This window comes from Panthera pardus, unplaced genomic scaffold, assembly GCF_024362965.1.
Source record: "Panthera pardus isolate Hobbes unplaced genomic scaffold, ASM2436296v1 HiC_scaffold_21, whole genome shotgun sequence".
NCBI lineage: Eukaryota > Metazoa > Chordata > Mammalia > Carnivora > Felidae > Panthera > Panthera pardus.
Window position 1 is genome coordinate 1,570,295 of NW_026526777.1, and position 14,862 is coordinate 1,585,156.

General features: G+C 50.1%; 2 protein-coding genes across 3 annotated transcripts in view; one reads left to right on the forward strand and one right to left on the reverse strand.

The window, feature by feature from the left end:
- Window positions 1-8,100, reverse strand: part of ASH1L (ASH1 like histone lysine methyltransferase) — a 189,973-nt gene extending 181,873 nt beyond the window's left edge. The window contains 1 exon segment of the mRNA XM_053908771.1: window positions 7,987-8,100. The gene's annotated coding sequence lies outside the window, so the exon portion shown is untranslated.
- A 797-nt stretch (window positions 8,101-8,897) lies between these two features.
- The window catches only part of DAP3 (death associated protein 3), a 33,218-nt gene continuing 27,253 nt past the window's right edge, over window positions 8,898-14,862 (forward strand). Inside the window, exon 1 of one of the 2 annotated variants that reach the window (XM_019431289.2) lies at window positions 8,898-9,163. The gene's annotated coding sequence lies outside the window, so the exon portion shown is untranslated. The remainder of the gene's footprint in view (window positions 9,164-14,862) is intronic. The other variant, XM_019431285.2, reaches the window with a different exon arrangement.

The window sequence follows — 14,862 nt, forward strand, 5'->3', positions numbered from 1 at the left end:
TTGCAGGAAGCTATCCTTAACCTTTCCTCTCCCTCCACAGATCTAATAACTTTCTCCCTTCTCTACCTGGGAGAAATGTATCACACTGCGTATTGTAATTTGTTAACAAGATGTTGCTCTTTCTAGATTCACTACTTTGAGGCAGAAAAAAAAAAAAAAAGTCTTCTCTTCTCCCAACACCTAAATACAGAAATGGAAATGAAATAAGCACTGAAAAATGTTGGTTGAATGACAGATGAACAGAAAGAACACTTGTTAAACAGAATTAAACCTTGGCTTTATCTACAGTTTTGTAATTTTTTTCCCTTAAACACACACACAAAATTAACATAGATATCTCCCTTTTGGGGCACCTGGGTGGCTCAGTCAGTTAAGCATCTGACTTCTGATTTCCACTCAGGTCATGATCTCACGGTTTGTGAGTTCAAGCCCCACATCAGGCTCTTTGCTGACATTGCAGAGCCTGCTGAGGATTCTCACTCTCTCAAAATAAACAAACTTAAAAAATCTCTCCCTGTAGTTTCAAAGTGATTGCTCTTTTTTAATTTTTTTTTTTTTAACGTTTATTCATTTTTGAGACAGAGAGAGACAGAGCATGAACGGGGGAGGGTCAGAGAGAGAGGGAGACACAGAATCTGAAACAGGCTCCAGGCTCTGAGCTGTCAGCACAGAGCCCGACGCGGGGCTCGAACTCACGGACCGCGAGATCGTGACCTGAGCCGAAGTCGGCCGCTTAACCGACCAAGCCACCCAGGCGCCCCTTGTTTTTTTTTTTTTTAAACGTTTATTTATTATTGAGAGAGAGGGAGAGACAGAGGATGAGCATGGGAGGGGCAGAGAGAGAGGGAGACACAGAATCTGAAACAGGCTCCAGGCTCTGAGCTGTCAGCACAGAGCCCGACGCGGGGCTCAAACTCATGGACCACAAGATCATGAGCTGAGCCGAAGCCGGACGTCCAACTGACTGAACCACCCAGGCGCCCCAATTGCTCTTGTTTCTTTAATGTGCTTCTATGTCTAAATTTTAACTTCCCAACATATGTGATCACTTAGCCTGATGTAAACTATACTTGAGATTTACATCCTCCAATCCTCTCTGAAGACCTTTATACTATAGTACTGTTCACCTACTAATTACTATACATGATTGATTCACTCCATTTTCTCAGCTGTCAGCTGTTTCTTCTTTCGAAGACAATCATATATATATATATATATATACACACACGAAACACACACACACACACACACATATATATATGTTTAGTTATTTTTAGAGAGAGAGAGCACACACATGCGAGCAGGGAAGGGACAGAGAGAGAGGGAGAGAGAGAATCCCAAGCAGGCTCCACACTGTCATTCAGAGCCCAACTCAAGGCTCAAACTCACAAACCACTGAGATCATGACCTGAGCCAAAAGAGTCGGACACTTAACCGACTGAGCCACCCAGGCCCCCCTCAAAGATAATCTTTTAAATTCTCTCCATTCAAAGAATGGAGGCTTCTTATGTTAGTACACACCTATATTCTGGTGCTTTCGTTTTCAGCAGTGCTGAACTTTAGGAAACCTTATTAGGGGCACCTGGGTGGCTCAGTTGGTTCAGCATTTGAATTCAGCTCAGGTCATGATTTCGGGGTTTGGGAGTTCAAGCCCCACATCAGCCTCACCACTGGGGGGTGCAGAGCCTGCTAGGGATTCTCTCTCTCTCTCCCTCTGCCCCTTCCCACTTGCTCTCCCTCTCTCTCTCTCTCAAAAATAAATAACTTAAAAAAAAAAAAGAAACCTTACCATAAGTAATGTGTCCTCCATATTCTAAATAGTATCATTTATACTAAGAAGCCAACAATATAGTTACTTTCTAATCTAACAAAAGTCCACCTGTGGTATCAGGACAAACAAAACTGAATGAGAAAAATGACTTAATGTCAAGTGTGGAAAAGATAGAAAAAAATGTAAAGCAAGATTACATCAAACATTAATGATTTATTTCCTATGGGACTATAACATAAGATGTAACAAAAGATAAGTTAACCAAAGTTTCACTAGAGCTAGCATTCACATTCATAATTATAACTGTCAGTGTTTTATAGAAGGCTAAATTTTACTTTACTCACAATCACTTCAAATCTCAACACTTTGATTTATCTTCCTAACAGGAATATTTACTTTCTTTTTCTACAGTGTTTCTACTCATCATGATTATTATGCTCTGTACCATGATTCGTATTTAACAACTGAAGCAATGGTATGGACTTTCAAATGTCCACAATCAGAATTTCAAAATTCAAAATAATGTTATTTTATACTCTTTAAGTCGGATTTTAGACCAATTCCGGCTCCTGTTCAACATTACCAGTTATCATTGGATTTCTTTGCAGTAATTGGGTCCAGTTGGAAAATCAAGAACAAGAACACAAAAACATTTTTTAGCGTCTTGTCACTATGACTTAAAAAAAAAAAAAAAAAAAAAAAAGACTACCAGAGACACATTATTTCTCACTTTGTACATTAGAAAAAAGCTGATAAGCTTTTCTGGCAAACACAGAAACTGTTCACGCATTTTTCAACGCAAACATCTAAAAGCAGTGAGGTGAATTCTATGCCATTCATTTCTAATAGTTTGCAGAGGGAATCACAACTGACAGGTAAAAGAGATTAGAAGTATTAGAAGTAGTTTAATTCCACTTATCAGATACTTTTATTTAAAAAGTTATATAAACCTAACTATGAAGCAATAATTCCCCATTTAAGTGTAAAAAGAACGCACACACTGAAGTATTTATGAACGAAATGATATAATATCTGAAAGGTCTGTTTCAAAATAAGCAAAGTGGGGAAGAAGGCAGAGAGGTCGCGGATGGGGACAGTGTGATAGCTAGCTATGGGTTACTGTTGCAGCTGGATGTTGAGTACATAAGGACTCACTACACTAATTCTCTTTATTTTTGTTATGTTTGAAACTTCCTACATTTAAAAAATGAATCAAATAAAATGGGAAAAGGTACACACACAATCCTGTCATCAACTTGCATATGTCTAAGAGCAAATGACTAAAAACTATGATGAAAAGCAGGGGCCCCTGGGTGGCTCAGTCAGTTCAGCATCTGACTCTTGATTTCAGCTCAGGTGATAATCCCAGATAATCCCAGGATTGAGCCCTGTGTCGGACTCCATGCAAAGCATGGAGCCTGCTTAAGGTTCTCTCTCTCTAAAAAAAATAAATAAAAACAATGAAAAGCAAAACCAATTAATGCTAAAATAAAATTTTATAGATTAGATGTTCAGTGAAAATAGATGTTCAATGAAAGCAATACAACTCTTGAAAAAACAAGGTTATCAAATTTCTGTCATCTCTTAAATCCATAATTATGTCGTGTCAACCTCACACTGCCATTAACCACCCCCAATGTAGCAGTCACTAAAATACTCATTTCTAAAACATGAAATGTAAGATTGACAGTTATCACTAAGAAGACAAATCGTAAGTATGAAAAAGCTAACCTCCCCACACAAAATATAAACAAAAAAATTTTCAAGAAATTTAAAGAAATAAATAACTTGAAAAAACTAGCAAAATATCTCAAAATAAAACAAAAATTACTTTCACTTCCCTCTTTTATGGCAGCCAGGTTTAAGGTATGTAATCCCTCAGGGCACCTGTGTGGCTCAGTCTGGTTAAGTGTCCAACTTCAGCTCAGGTCATGATATCCTAGTTCATGGGTTCGAGCCCCGTGTCGGGCTCTGTGTCGACAGCTCAGAGCCTGGAAACTGCTTCAGATTCTGTGTGTGTGTGTGCGTGTGTGTGTGCGTGTGTGTGTGTGTCTCTCTCTGCCCCTCCCCCACTCACGTTTTGTCTGTCTCAAAAATAAATAAACATTAAAAAAAAAGAGATATGTTACGCTTCTGGAAGGGCTGGCATAAAGTGGACTTCACAGCAGACATCAGTAAGACTATATGCACCTTTAAAAATCTCAGGCAGCAATATGAAATTTTTAACCAGAGATGCATCACCCACACATATGGTAAAACTTCTCTACTGTGTACAGCCAGATCATGTTGGCAGGACTGAACACGGTCACTTATTCGTGAGGTATGGAAGACAACGACTAAAACCTCAAATGGTCCTGCGAGAGTGCAAAGACACAATGCCTAGCAAGACACAGGGAAGTCATGCTCCATATTTCAGAACACAGCTCAAGACTATGCCGTGAAGATTGCTTTCATTTCTTGATCCTCAAAGATCCTGAATAATCTGCAATTATTACAAGCATTATTTTTTAAATTACAAACTATCTCATACGTATAAGACTAAATACATATTGAACTATATGCACAGATTAACAAGACACACACGTATGTAACGTTATTTTAAAAACCCACAATCTACTACCCAAGTTAAAAATTAGAGAAAATATTAAACTCCTCACAAATCTACACAACACACAGGCCATGACAATGAAGAGAAGGGATAATCAAACCACTTTTCTCCAGACCTTTCCTTACCTTACCAAGTCCTGTGATCTGTGCTATCCAAACACTCTCTGAATTTCTTGTTCTTTTAAAAATTCAGTAATTATAGGGGCGCCTGGGTGGCTCAGTCGGTTAAGCGGCCGACTTCGGCTCAGGTCATGATCTCACGGTCCGTGAGTTCGAGCCCCGCGTCGGGCTCTGTGCTGACAACTCAGAGCCTGGAGCCTGTTTCAGATTCTGTGTCTCCCTCTCTCTGACCCTCCCCTGTTCATGCTCTGTCTCTCCCTGTCTCAAAAATAAATAAAATGTTAAAAAAAAAAAATTAAAAAAAAAATTCAGTAATTGTTTAAAAGGGGGGGGGGGGGGGCGAGAGGAACCTGGGTGGCTCAGTCGGTTAAGTGTCCAGTTCATGATATCCTAGTTCATGGGCTCGAGCCCCGCGTCGGGCTCTGTGCTGACAGCTCAGAGCCTGGAGCCTGCTTCAGATTCTGCGTCACCCTCTCTCTCTGCCCATCCCCCACACTCTCTCTCTCTCTCTCTCTCTCTCTCTCTCAAAAATAAATAAACATTAAAAACATTTTTTAAAAATTCAGTAATTATTTTAAATTTCCAACACTCAATTCACGGGTAGTCTATCAAATAGCTACTGCGTTTTACCCCAGAAGCTTCTCGGCCTTTCGTCTAAGACCAAGTGCATTTTTTCCCCAGTAAGTGTTTTCTGGATGCATGAAAACCCAAAAATGACATTAAGACCTTTGTTACAAACTCACTACAGAAATACGTCGGAAACAAGATAAGGAATACGACCCCAGTATGCCTGGTTTTCAAACCAGAGAGCCTTCGGCCAAGAACACCAGGTGATACCAAAACACACTCGATAGCTGCAAAGTCCCGTAGACAGCAGGAAGACTACCGCTTCCCGCGAGTTAGTGACGGCAGAAACCCTGCGATTAGGTCATGAATCCTCGACTTCTGGGAACACTCGTCCCTCCTCCTCGCCCTCTGGAGCCACCACCTTCGCACCATCCTTCGCTTCAACTGCACTAGAATCCCTTCAAGGACTGAGGGCACGTGATTACTCACCCTTGTGTCTGCTACGTAGAATTAAGTCAATGTTTGTTACAAGTAAGATAAACTCCACGGAATGAGCTTCAAAAGCCTCAGACCCAATGCAAAACTGGGAAGAGAGGAGTTTAAGAATAAAAAGATAATGAAAAAGAATAAAGCTATATATTTTTGCGCGACACATTTTCTTACCACCTAATTCAGAATCCTGTACGAACACAGCAAAAATGAGTTTGTAAAGAATAAAATAAAAAGACACGACCTGAAAGCTCTCCTTACTCGCAGCGTGCTCAAAAACGGTCACACAACCTGTCACCTTAAACTCATACCAGCATCTTCATCTGCAAACAAAGCTCTGTTTTGAAAGGGTTTCAAATGAGACCTAAATGCAAAAAGGTTCTACTTCATCACAATTTAAGTTCCTGACGTGGTGTGCATAGTGTGACTGCGCTTATGCTCATTTAACGGTCAGGGTCTGCCATCAAATTCTCAGAAGGATACGCGACCCCCAAAAACTTTAAAGAACTGCTAATCTGGCCTATCGAAAACATGCTACTTTCCAGACATCGAGCCACGCTAGCTTAGGTTCAAGAATTTTCCCCTCGTATTCACTGGGGGGGGGGGGGCCCTTACTGCAAAATCAGCATTTGGAAGACCTCCCTCAGCCCAACCCAAAAGTTCCAAACTCCACAGGCACGTATGGCAGCGACTCCCGGATCCCCGAAACAGTTAGCTCACGAACGCCAGAAGAAAATGCGAAACCAGGCGGCCGGCGTCACAAGCTTGCCACCCCTTCGGGTGAGAGCCTTCCGGACCAAAACGTCTGGGGTAGCCAGCTTCCCTCCAAAGCGAACAGACTTCTCAGGGAAGTTTTTGGGCTTCAATTCCACGCTGGTCTGTCTGCCTGGCCGGCCTGAAACACCTACGGCGGTCAAGGCGAGTCCGCTCAGAGGCGCCCAGGCTGCCTCCGCAGGGTCACTGAGTCCCACCCCAAGACAGGGAGCGTTTCCCGAGGGATTCTTCCGTAAACACCCGCTGAGCGAGGGAGGGAAGCTCCTTCTGCCTACGTCGAGTCGAGCCGTCGGCCCCCAGACGGCGACCCCGGCCCCAGCCCAAGCCACGAAAGCCGTGCCCCCTCGAACACTCAACTGGAGGGCCGCGAACGCCCTGCTTCCGCCAGGAACACGGACCACGGCCCCGGCCGCCCGCCCTACGCTCCGCGCGCCCGAGCTCCACCGGACGCCAGCGGCCACACACGCCCCTCTTCCCCGCGCGGCGGGGCCCGCGCCCCAAGCCCCCCGCCCCCCCCCCCCCCCCGCGGGCCAGCCGCCACGCGCCTGGAGCCACAGTCCCAACTTCGCCTCCACGTGAAAGCGTGACCTTGGAAGAGCATCTCTTTCTGCCTCGATTCCCTACTTCGCGCGATGGGAGAAAACACCTCCTCCACCATTTTCCCCGAGGGGCAGGGTCACAAAGGAACAGGAAAAGTACTGCGAAGACCAGAGCAGCTTCATTCCGCGCGACGTGGTACTACAACCTCGGGTCAACAGAAAGCCCAGCCCTTCTTTGTACCCTCGCAGCGGACACGGCGGCTGTTCGCGTGGACGCCGTTCGCCCTGCTCGGACCAACAGGCCACTCCCGCGACCACAGGCGGCCCCGGCAGGTTCGTCCCGCCCCCGACCCCACGGGCACACGTGGGGCCGTGCAAAACCCCGCCACGACTTCTCCTCCCCGAGCTCCGACGCGCTCCCGCTTTCTGACACACACACGCACATCCGCCCGACGGGGGCCACCCCGAATTTCATTTCAGAAAGAAGGTGACTTGAAGGGGAACTCCGTGACCCCGCCGCGAGCACGGGCAGGGTCTTCCGGAACGCCTTCCCACTCTGCTGCCCTGCGCACACACGCCGCCACAGCCGCGGCACCCCGGAACACCACCTGCCTCCCCCAGACCCCGCACAAACTAGCCGGGCACAGTCCTCAAACTTACGACCCGGGGGTCCCCCGCTCGTTCCCACGCACCGCCGCGCGCCTCGGGGGCACCGCGGCCCCGGCCCCGCCCGCAAGGCGCCCTCCGCAGGGCCCCCTCTCCCGCCGCGGACGCCGACCCGACGAGGGGGGATGCTCCCGCCGCGCCTCCCCGCCGCGCCAACTAACCTGTCAGGGGCGCAGCCGACTCCGCCTCCCCGCGCCGACTTTCCCGCCCCCTCCCCCCAGGCCCGGAGCCCGCCCGTCAGGGACACCCCTTCCCCCCCCCCCTCCCCCCGCCCCCCGCCGGGAGGGACTTCCCGGTCCGCTCAGGATCCCCTGCCTCGCGCCCCTCCCCCACCCCGCCCGCCGCTCTCCCGGAGGTCCAGGTCCGGGAGGTGACAGTGGCTCCCGGGCCGCCGGGGACCGCGCCGCTCCGGGAGCACTTAGGCCCGAGGCCTCCGCAGGCGGTTGTGCTCACCGTGTCAGAGGCCGAGGCCGAGCGAGATGAGAGTGCAGGGAAGTGGGGAAGGGGGGCGGCCGCCAGCAGGCTCCTCCGCTTCCCCGGGTCCGCGGCGGATCCCCGCCGCCTGTCAGGAGGCGGCCGGCGGGGGAGCGGACGGGCGGAAACGCGAGAGAGGAGAAGGGAAAGGCGTGGGGCCGAGCGGCGGCCACCGAGGGGAGGCGGTCCCGCAACCGAGACGGGGATCGTCTCCCCCTCCGCAAAGCGAACCCAAAATGGCGGCGGGAGCGGCGGCGGCAGAGCGGCGGCGGCGGCGGCGGCGGCTGCTCGGGAGGGAGGGCGGGCGCGAGCGAAGGGCGCCTCGTGCCCCCCCACCTCCCCTCCCAGGCCCTCCCCGCGGCCCCCCCCCGCCCCCTCCCGCCCCCGACTCGGGCGGCGGAGCGCGCACGCCCGCCCGCACGCGCCGGACGGGCTCCGGGCTCGTCGCTCGCTCTCCCACCAACCCCCGCCTTCGGCCGCCTGGCGCGCCCGCCGGCCCGTCCGCGCTCGCTCGGGGGCGCCCGCTCGCACGGCCCCCCGCTCCCCCTCGGCCCCTGTCAGGACGGTCGGGCGCGGGCCCTCACGCGTACCTTCGGCGGCGCGAGCCCCGGCCTCCTCCTCCACCGCCTCTTCTTTCCTCCCCCCCCCTTCCCCGCCCCCACGGCCACCAACCGCCGCCACGGCCGCCGCCGCCGCCGCCGCCGCCTCCTCCTCCGCCCCCCCACATGCCCTCCGCCCCTCGCGCGTGCGCCTCCCACAATCCCCCCCGCCGGACCGTTCCATTCGCGCCGCCGCGGGCGCGGGGCGGGGGGGGGCGGGCGGCGCGGCGGCGGGGCTGCCGGGAGGGCCGCGATCACCCGAGGGGCGGGCAGAGGCCCGGGACGACTCACCTCCCCGGCCGCCGCGCCGCGCCGCCCAGGCTCGCCTCCGCCGGCCGCCGACGGGCCCCGGTGGGCGCGTCCGGGGCGGCCCAGCTCCCCTCCGCCGGCAGGCGGTTGGAGGCCGCGGCGGCTGCGCGGTGAGCCGCTTCCTGCCGGACGGCTCGAGCTCGCCGGTCGGCTGCGGGAGGCGCGGAGCGTGCGGTTCGGCGTCGGCGGAGGCCTGGTGCGCCCCTCGGGCGGGAAGGAGCCGGTGCCGGGGCTGGAGCCCCCGCGAGGTAGGGAGCGAGGCCGGGAGGGCCGGCGGGCTCCGCGCCGCGGACCGGCGCCGTGGGGGAGCCCGCGCCGCGGTCGCCTGGCTCTCTTTGTGTTTTTCTCTCTAAAGCCAGGCTGGATTTCTTGGGTTTCACGGCACCGTCCGTACGCTTGAGGTTCCGGGGCGCTTTTACGCTTTCCTCTCGGGTGGACGATGCATCCTCACCCTCATTAGGCAGATGGAGGGTGGAGAAGGACGAAACCGCGTCCTTCTGGTTCAGTGCCGGACTCGATCCCCCCTGTCCGCCGTGTCCTTCGGAAAGTAGTTTTTCTTCGTTATCAGAAAGAAAGGAAAGCCTGGACGTAAAGATTAGTGGACTCCAAGTCGGCCTTCGGCGTTGGCGTCTGAACTAGAAGAATACACGTGAGGTAGGATTAGCTCCTGGGCACAGGGCAGGTGGAGAGCCTTCCGTTACCGTTCACGGCCCTGGCGATGTAGGTCAGGTTTGGGGGTGTAGCGGGCAATGTGTGTCCTGTCCCCTCGCGTCCTTAATAAAACAAGGCAAAACGGGGCCTGACACTCCTCGGACTTCTGCGCCAGCATTTACTTTTTCTTAATGATTGAACTGGGGAGAACTATGGATTGACCGACTTTGAAAACCCAAAGTGTGCCTACTCTGGGAGTTCTTAGTCTCCTCCGTAGGGTAAAGCAGAATCGATTAGGGGACGGATCACCTGGGTTCCCCTTCGCTCCACGTGCGTGGACTTGCAGGGACCTAGGGACCCCTGTGAAAATCACTCTGCTAGATTTCCCCCTTGCTACATTTCAGTGTATGGATTGGGTTTTGTTTGCTTTCTTTTTTTCCCCCCCAAAGTAAAGAGGAAATCGGCTTTAATTACCTCGCTATATACTAGCCTTTCCTAACCACCTAAAGTCCTATCTCGGGGAACCCATTCAGGTGTACTTTGATCTTTCTTTAATTGTGTCACATATGCAAATGTGTTACCCTGCCAACATTTTAAATTTGATGGCTGGGAGGAGGCCTAACACTTCTTTTGTATTTTATAGCTCTAGTACTAAGTGAGTCATGGAAATGTTGAAAGAATGTTCGAAACGAAAAGTCTCTGGAGCGGAAGAGTGAGCATTTGTGGGATTCCATGTAGGGACAACACGTGCTCCCGCTTCTTAAACAGCACTTTGAGATAGATCATCTTAACCCCCATTTTACAGATGAGAAGCCTGAGGCTCAGAGAAGTCTAGTAACTTAACCTTTAGGTTTCACTCCGCCTGTCTTAAAAACCTTTTTCAGGGACTCTTGATCTCAGCTCGGGTCTTGATCTCAGGGTCGTGAGTTCAAGGCCCTGCCTTGGGCTCCGTGCTGGGCCCGAAGCCTAAATTTTACAAAAGCCAAAACAACAACCACAAAAAAGAGCTTTTCATTATACCACGTTGTCTTTGCAGTAAACATTTGTCATCACCGACATAATTACATATTCTACCAAGAGAAGATACTTAACGTTATTCCCCGACACCAGTGCGCGAGGAAAGTTCCTTACGGTGTCTGCCTTCATCTTGCTTTCATGAACTGTCAGCTAAGTATCGACAAGACGGTACTCCGTTACTTGTGTATGCCCCAGTGCCTACCAAAATATATCAAGCGTTCAGTAAAATGACCTTTTTGAACGAAGGAAACCTGAGTTCCTTGAACCAAGGAAGGTATGGAAGACAGAATAATGGTTCCCCCAAAGATGCCCACAGCCCGGTCCCTGGAACCTGTGCATATGTTTGTTATGTGGCGAGAGGGAATTAAGTTTGCTAATCAGCTAACCTTGAAACAGGGAGATTATCCTGGATTATCCGGTAGGCCCGCTGTAATTACAAGAGTTCGGAAAAGATGGCAGAGGGACGCAGTAGGGTCAATGTCTGCATGCTGCTCGGTGACAAAGGCCTGGCCAGCTGTCACAGCTTCGAAGCTGGAAGAGCAGCCTCTCTGAACTGGAGCCTCCGGAGGGAACACAACCCTCCACACGCCCGGCTTTTGGACTCCTAACCCACAGAACGCTGAGGTGACGAATGTGTTGTTTTATGCCACTAAGTTTGTGGAAATTTGTCACAGCAGCGGTAGGAAGCTCCTGCGGCACGGGGAGGGAGCCAAAGCGTGACTGAGCTCCAGAAGACCTCCTTGGATTGTGGGTTTCCGCTTTAATGCAAATGAGGGTGTGGTTCACCTGCAACTGTGCCCTAAGCAAAGTGACGGGCACTGGACAAAGCTGCCTACATTTCCAGTCTCTCCCTGCTTCTCTGTTTCTGGGGACAGTCCTCGAGCTTAGGTGGGCAGCTGGGTTCTAGGCTGGTGCTGCACAGCAGCTGTCTTAGCTAAGCTCTTCAGATTTGCCTACTGGAACAGAAGTAAGTAAACATTTATTTCGTGGTGCTTCCTTGCTGCGCCGTTGGCTAAATGCAGTTTACGTGAGCAGGAGGGGCGCCTGGGGGACTCCGTCGGTTAAGCATCCGGCTTGAGTCCGTGGGTTCGAGCCCTGTGTCGGACTCTTGCGCTGACAGCTCAGAACCTGGAGCCTGCTCTGGATTCTGTGTCTCCCTCTGTCTCTGCCCCTCCCCTGCTCACACTGTCTCTGTCTCTCAAAAATAAATAGATGTAGACAAGCAGGAAAACTTCTTCACTATATACTTTAAAATAAGGTTTCGAGTGTTAAAGGAAAAATTTAAAGATAAAACTTACCTGGAATATCATCGTGATTGACTTCACATTTGACAAGTTAAGAGTCAGTGCTATATAAGCATAATAGTCTGTAAATCGTTTTCTGTTTAAAAAGGGAAGAACTCTGAAATTTGGGGGGTGGGGGTACTGAGATTTTAAACTCATGCTTCAGGTGATGGATTGCCTTTTAGCAAAGTGGAAGTTGACCCTCCAGGCTGCATGGGTGCAAAGCCCAGTTCTTCTCCTTGGCTGTGGAACTTGGGTAGAGACTTCATAACACAGCGTAGATTTCCATACTACCTTCTAATTTTTTTTTTTTTTCAACGTTTTAAATTTATTTTTGGGACAGAGAGAGACAGAGCATGAATGGGGGAGGGGCAGAGAGAGAGGGAGACACAGAATCGGAAACAGGCTCCAGGCTCCGAGCCATCAGCCCAGAGCCTGACGCGGGGCTCGAACTCACGGACCGCGAGATCGTGACCTGGCTGAAGTCGGACGCTTAACCGACTGCGCCACCCAGGCGCCCCCATACTACCTTCTAGAAGGTCTTCTCCGTTTTAGAAACGGGGGAAGAGACGCACAAAGTTTAAGTTGCTCAAGGTCACACAGCTGTTAAGTAGGAGAGCTGGGATTCAGAGTTCATCACTTAGATTCTGGGGTCCCTGCTTTTACCCTTTTTGCCATACGTGCCACTCCATTTTCTTTGTAAATTGGACATAGTACCTACGTCATAGGATTGTTGTAAAGGTAAAACGAGTTAATTCACATAAAGCACTTAGAACAGTGCCTGACTTATAGAAAGTGTTCGTAATATGTTAGCCATTGCTATCGTTGGAGCCCTAGATATTTTTCTGATGTGCTTTAGTCACTGGAAGGAAGGAAGTACCAGAGGGTGCTCCTCACTTCCGCCTTTACCGGCACAGCCCTTTTATCTTCTGTATGTCAGGACTGTCACTGCTCTTAACCTGGTGAAAGGTAAATCACGAGAGGGGGCAGTGTCTGGAAAGCACCCTCTAGTGCCCTTGTCCTGCAGAGAGGAAACTTGGTCTCGGAGGGAAGAAAAAAGCAAGAGTCCCACGAGCTCACGACAACGTTATTTCTTCCTGTAGAAAATGTTACCTGGAAGGTATTCGTCTGAGAAACCAAAGGGCTTGTCAGACAGTCTGAAGGTAGACTGGGATGTGGTGTTGGGCAAGGACCCGCCATTTTTAGCTATTTATCTTGAGCCCTGCTCTCGCACGGCTTGATGCACCGCAGTATAATTCATGCAGAAAATTGTGTGTTAGCTTTTAAGGATTCACTAAGGGTTTGCTGATCTAATTTTACAAAATTTACTCTCTGCCTGGATGATAGCAGTGGTTCAGATTCAAAAAGTGCAAAAGACACCACTCTCCCTTTTCCTGCCCCCATAGGAACCTATTTCCTCTCCTTGAAAGCAACCGGTATTATCAATTTTTGTATGTCCTTCAAAATATGTACCTTTTTACGAGCAAATTGTGTACATGTTTTCCCCCTTTTACACAAACAGTAGCTAACTGTATACACTGTTCTGTGCTTTTTCCCCCCGCTTACTGTGTGTCGGACATTTTTGCTCATTAGTTTGCAGAGAGCTGCTAGGTGGTTTTGTTTTTAATCGGCCGCATGCTGTTTCATTGTATGGGGATGTACGGGGGCAGATACTTAATTCTTTCCTTTCCTTTAATATCGGACGCAGGGTTGCAGCTGAATAACCTCATATACACAGCAATCTCTGTTGTTATTATGTTACTGTAAAAGTGGTTTTGCTTAGGTCTCATAAAAAATGGTTTCTAACATGGACACGTTAGTGAGGTTTGGACAGTTTTTACTACGTAAACAACATTGCCAATATTGCTTATTGCTAATAACATTACAAATAAAAATCAAGAAAAGAAAGTTACCTACAACATTAGCACCTCGATAGATCGGATTATTTTTTCTATGTCTTTTTCCTTAAGTCTTTATGTGTTTCTACTTCAGAACAATAATCTAAATCTACAGATGGGTTGAGATCACTGTAGGTATACCACTGAGCCCGAAAATCCTGGGGTGTTAAGGCTGGACGTGCGTCTTCACGGAACACGCCTCGTGTGGGGGCGTCTGGGTGGCTCAGCCAGTTAAGCATCTGGCTTTGGCTCAGGTCATGATCTCACGGTTTGTGGGTTTGAGCCCCGCAACAGGTCAGCATGAGCCCCACTTTGGGTAAAAAAAACAAACAAAAACACGAGCCCCATGTTTCTTCTCTCTCTCTCTCTCTCTCTCTCAGCCCCTGGTGGGATCCTCACTCTCCCTCTCTCTGCCCCTTGCTCACTTGTGCCCCCCCCCACCCCCTCTCTCTCAAAGAAAAGAAAAAAGAAAACTCTGATGTGTCATGAGTCTGGGGTCCATTCCTTGAGGAATTTTGCAGGTGCGGGTATTAAGGAAGATCCAGAGTGTCCCCTGGCCCGGGAAGCAATCGTGATCCCTCCCCCTTCCCATCCTTTGCTTCTGCATCAGGAGAGTTCGTGTCATTGCATCAGCCCTCGCCCCCCTATCATTTGGGGACCGAGTGCGCGCTGCGGCAAACTGGGGCCTGCGGGAGTTTGTCGTCGTCGTCAGCGTCTCGAAGAAACTCCTCTACTTCTGTAGCCCCAATGCCCCTCTAAGGGTCCACACATGGGGAAGTAGACCCAATGAGGATTACAGAAGGCAGCATGACAGGTTCTGTGTTTTCTAACAAATTACAAAAGCAGTGACGTTCGTCTTAACCAGAGTTTTCCTGTAGGATTCGAGATTTAGAACAATCTTTCTCAACCTCAGTACTCCCTGTTGATGTTTGAGGCTGGGTGATGTGTGGTGCGAGCCTGTCCTGCACATTCCAGGATGGTTAGCAAGGTCCCTGGTCCCTCGTCTCTGCTCATTAGATGTCCTCCCCCCCCCCTCCCCCCAAGCTGTGACAACCAAAAATGCTTCCAGACATTACTAAACGTCCCCCAGGGGGCAAA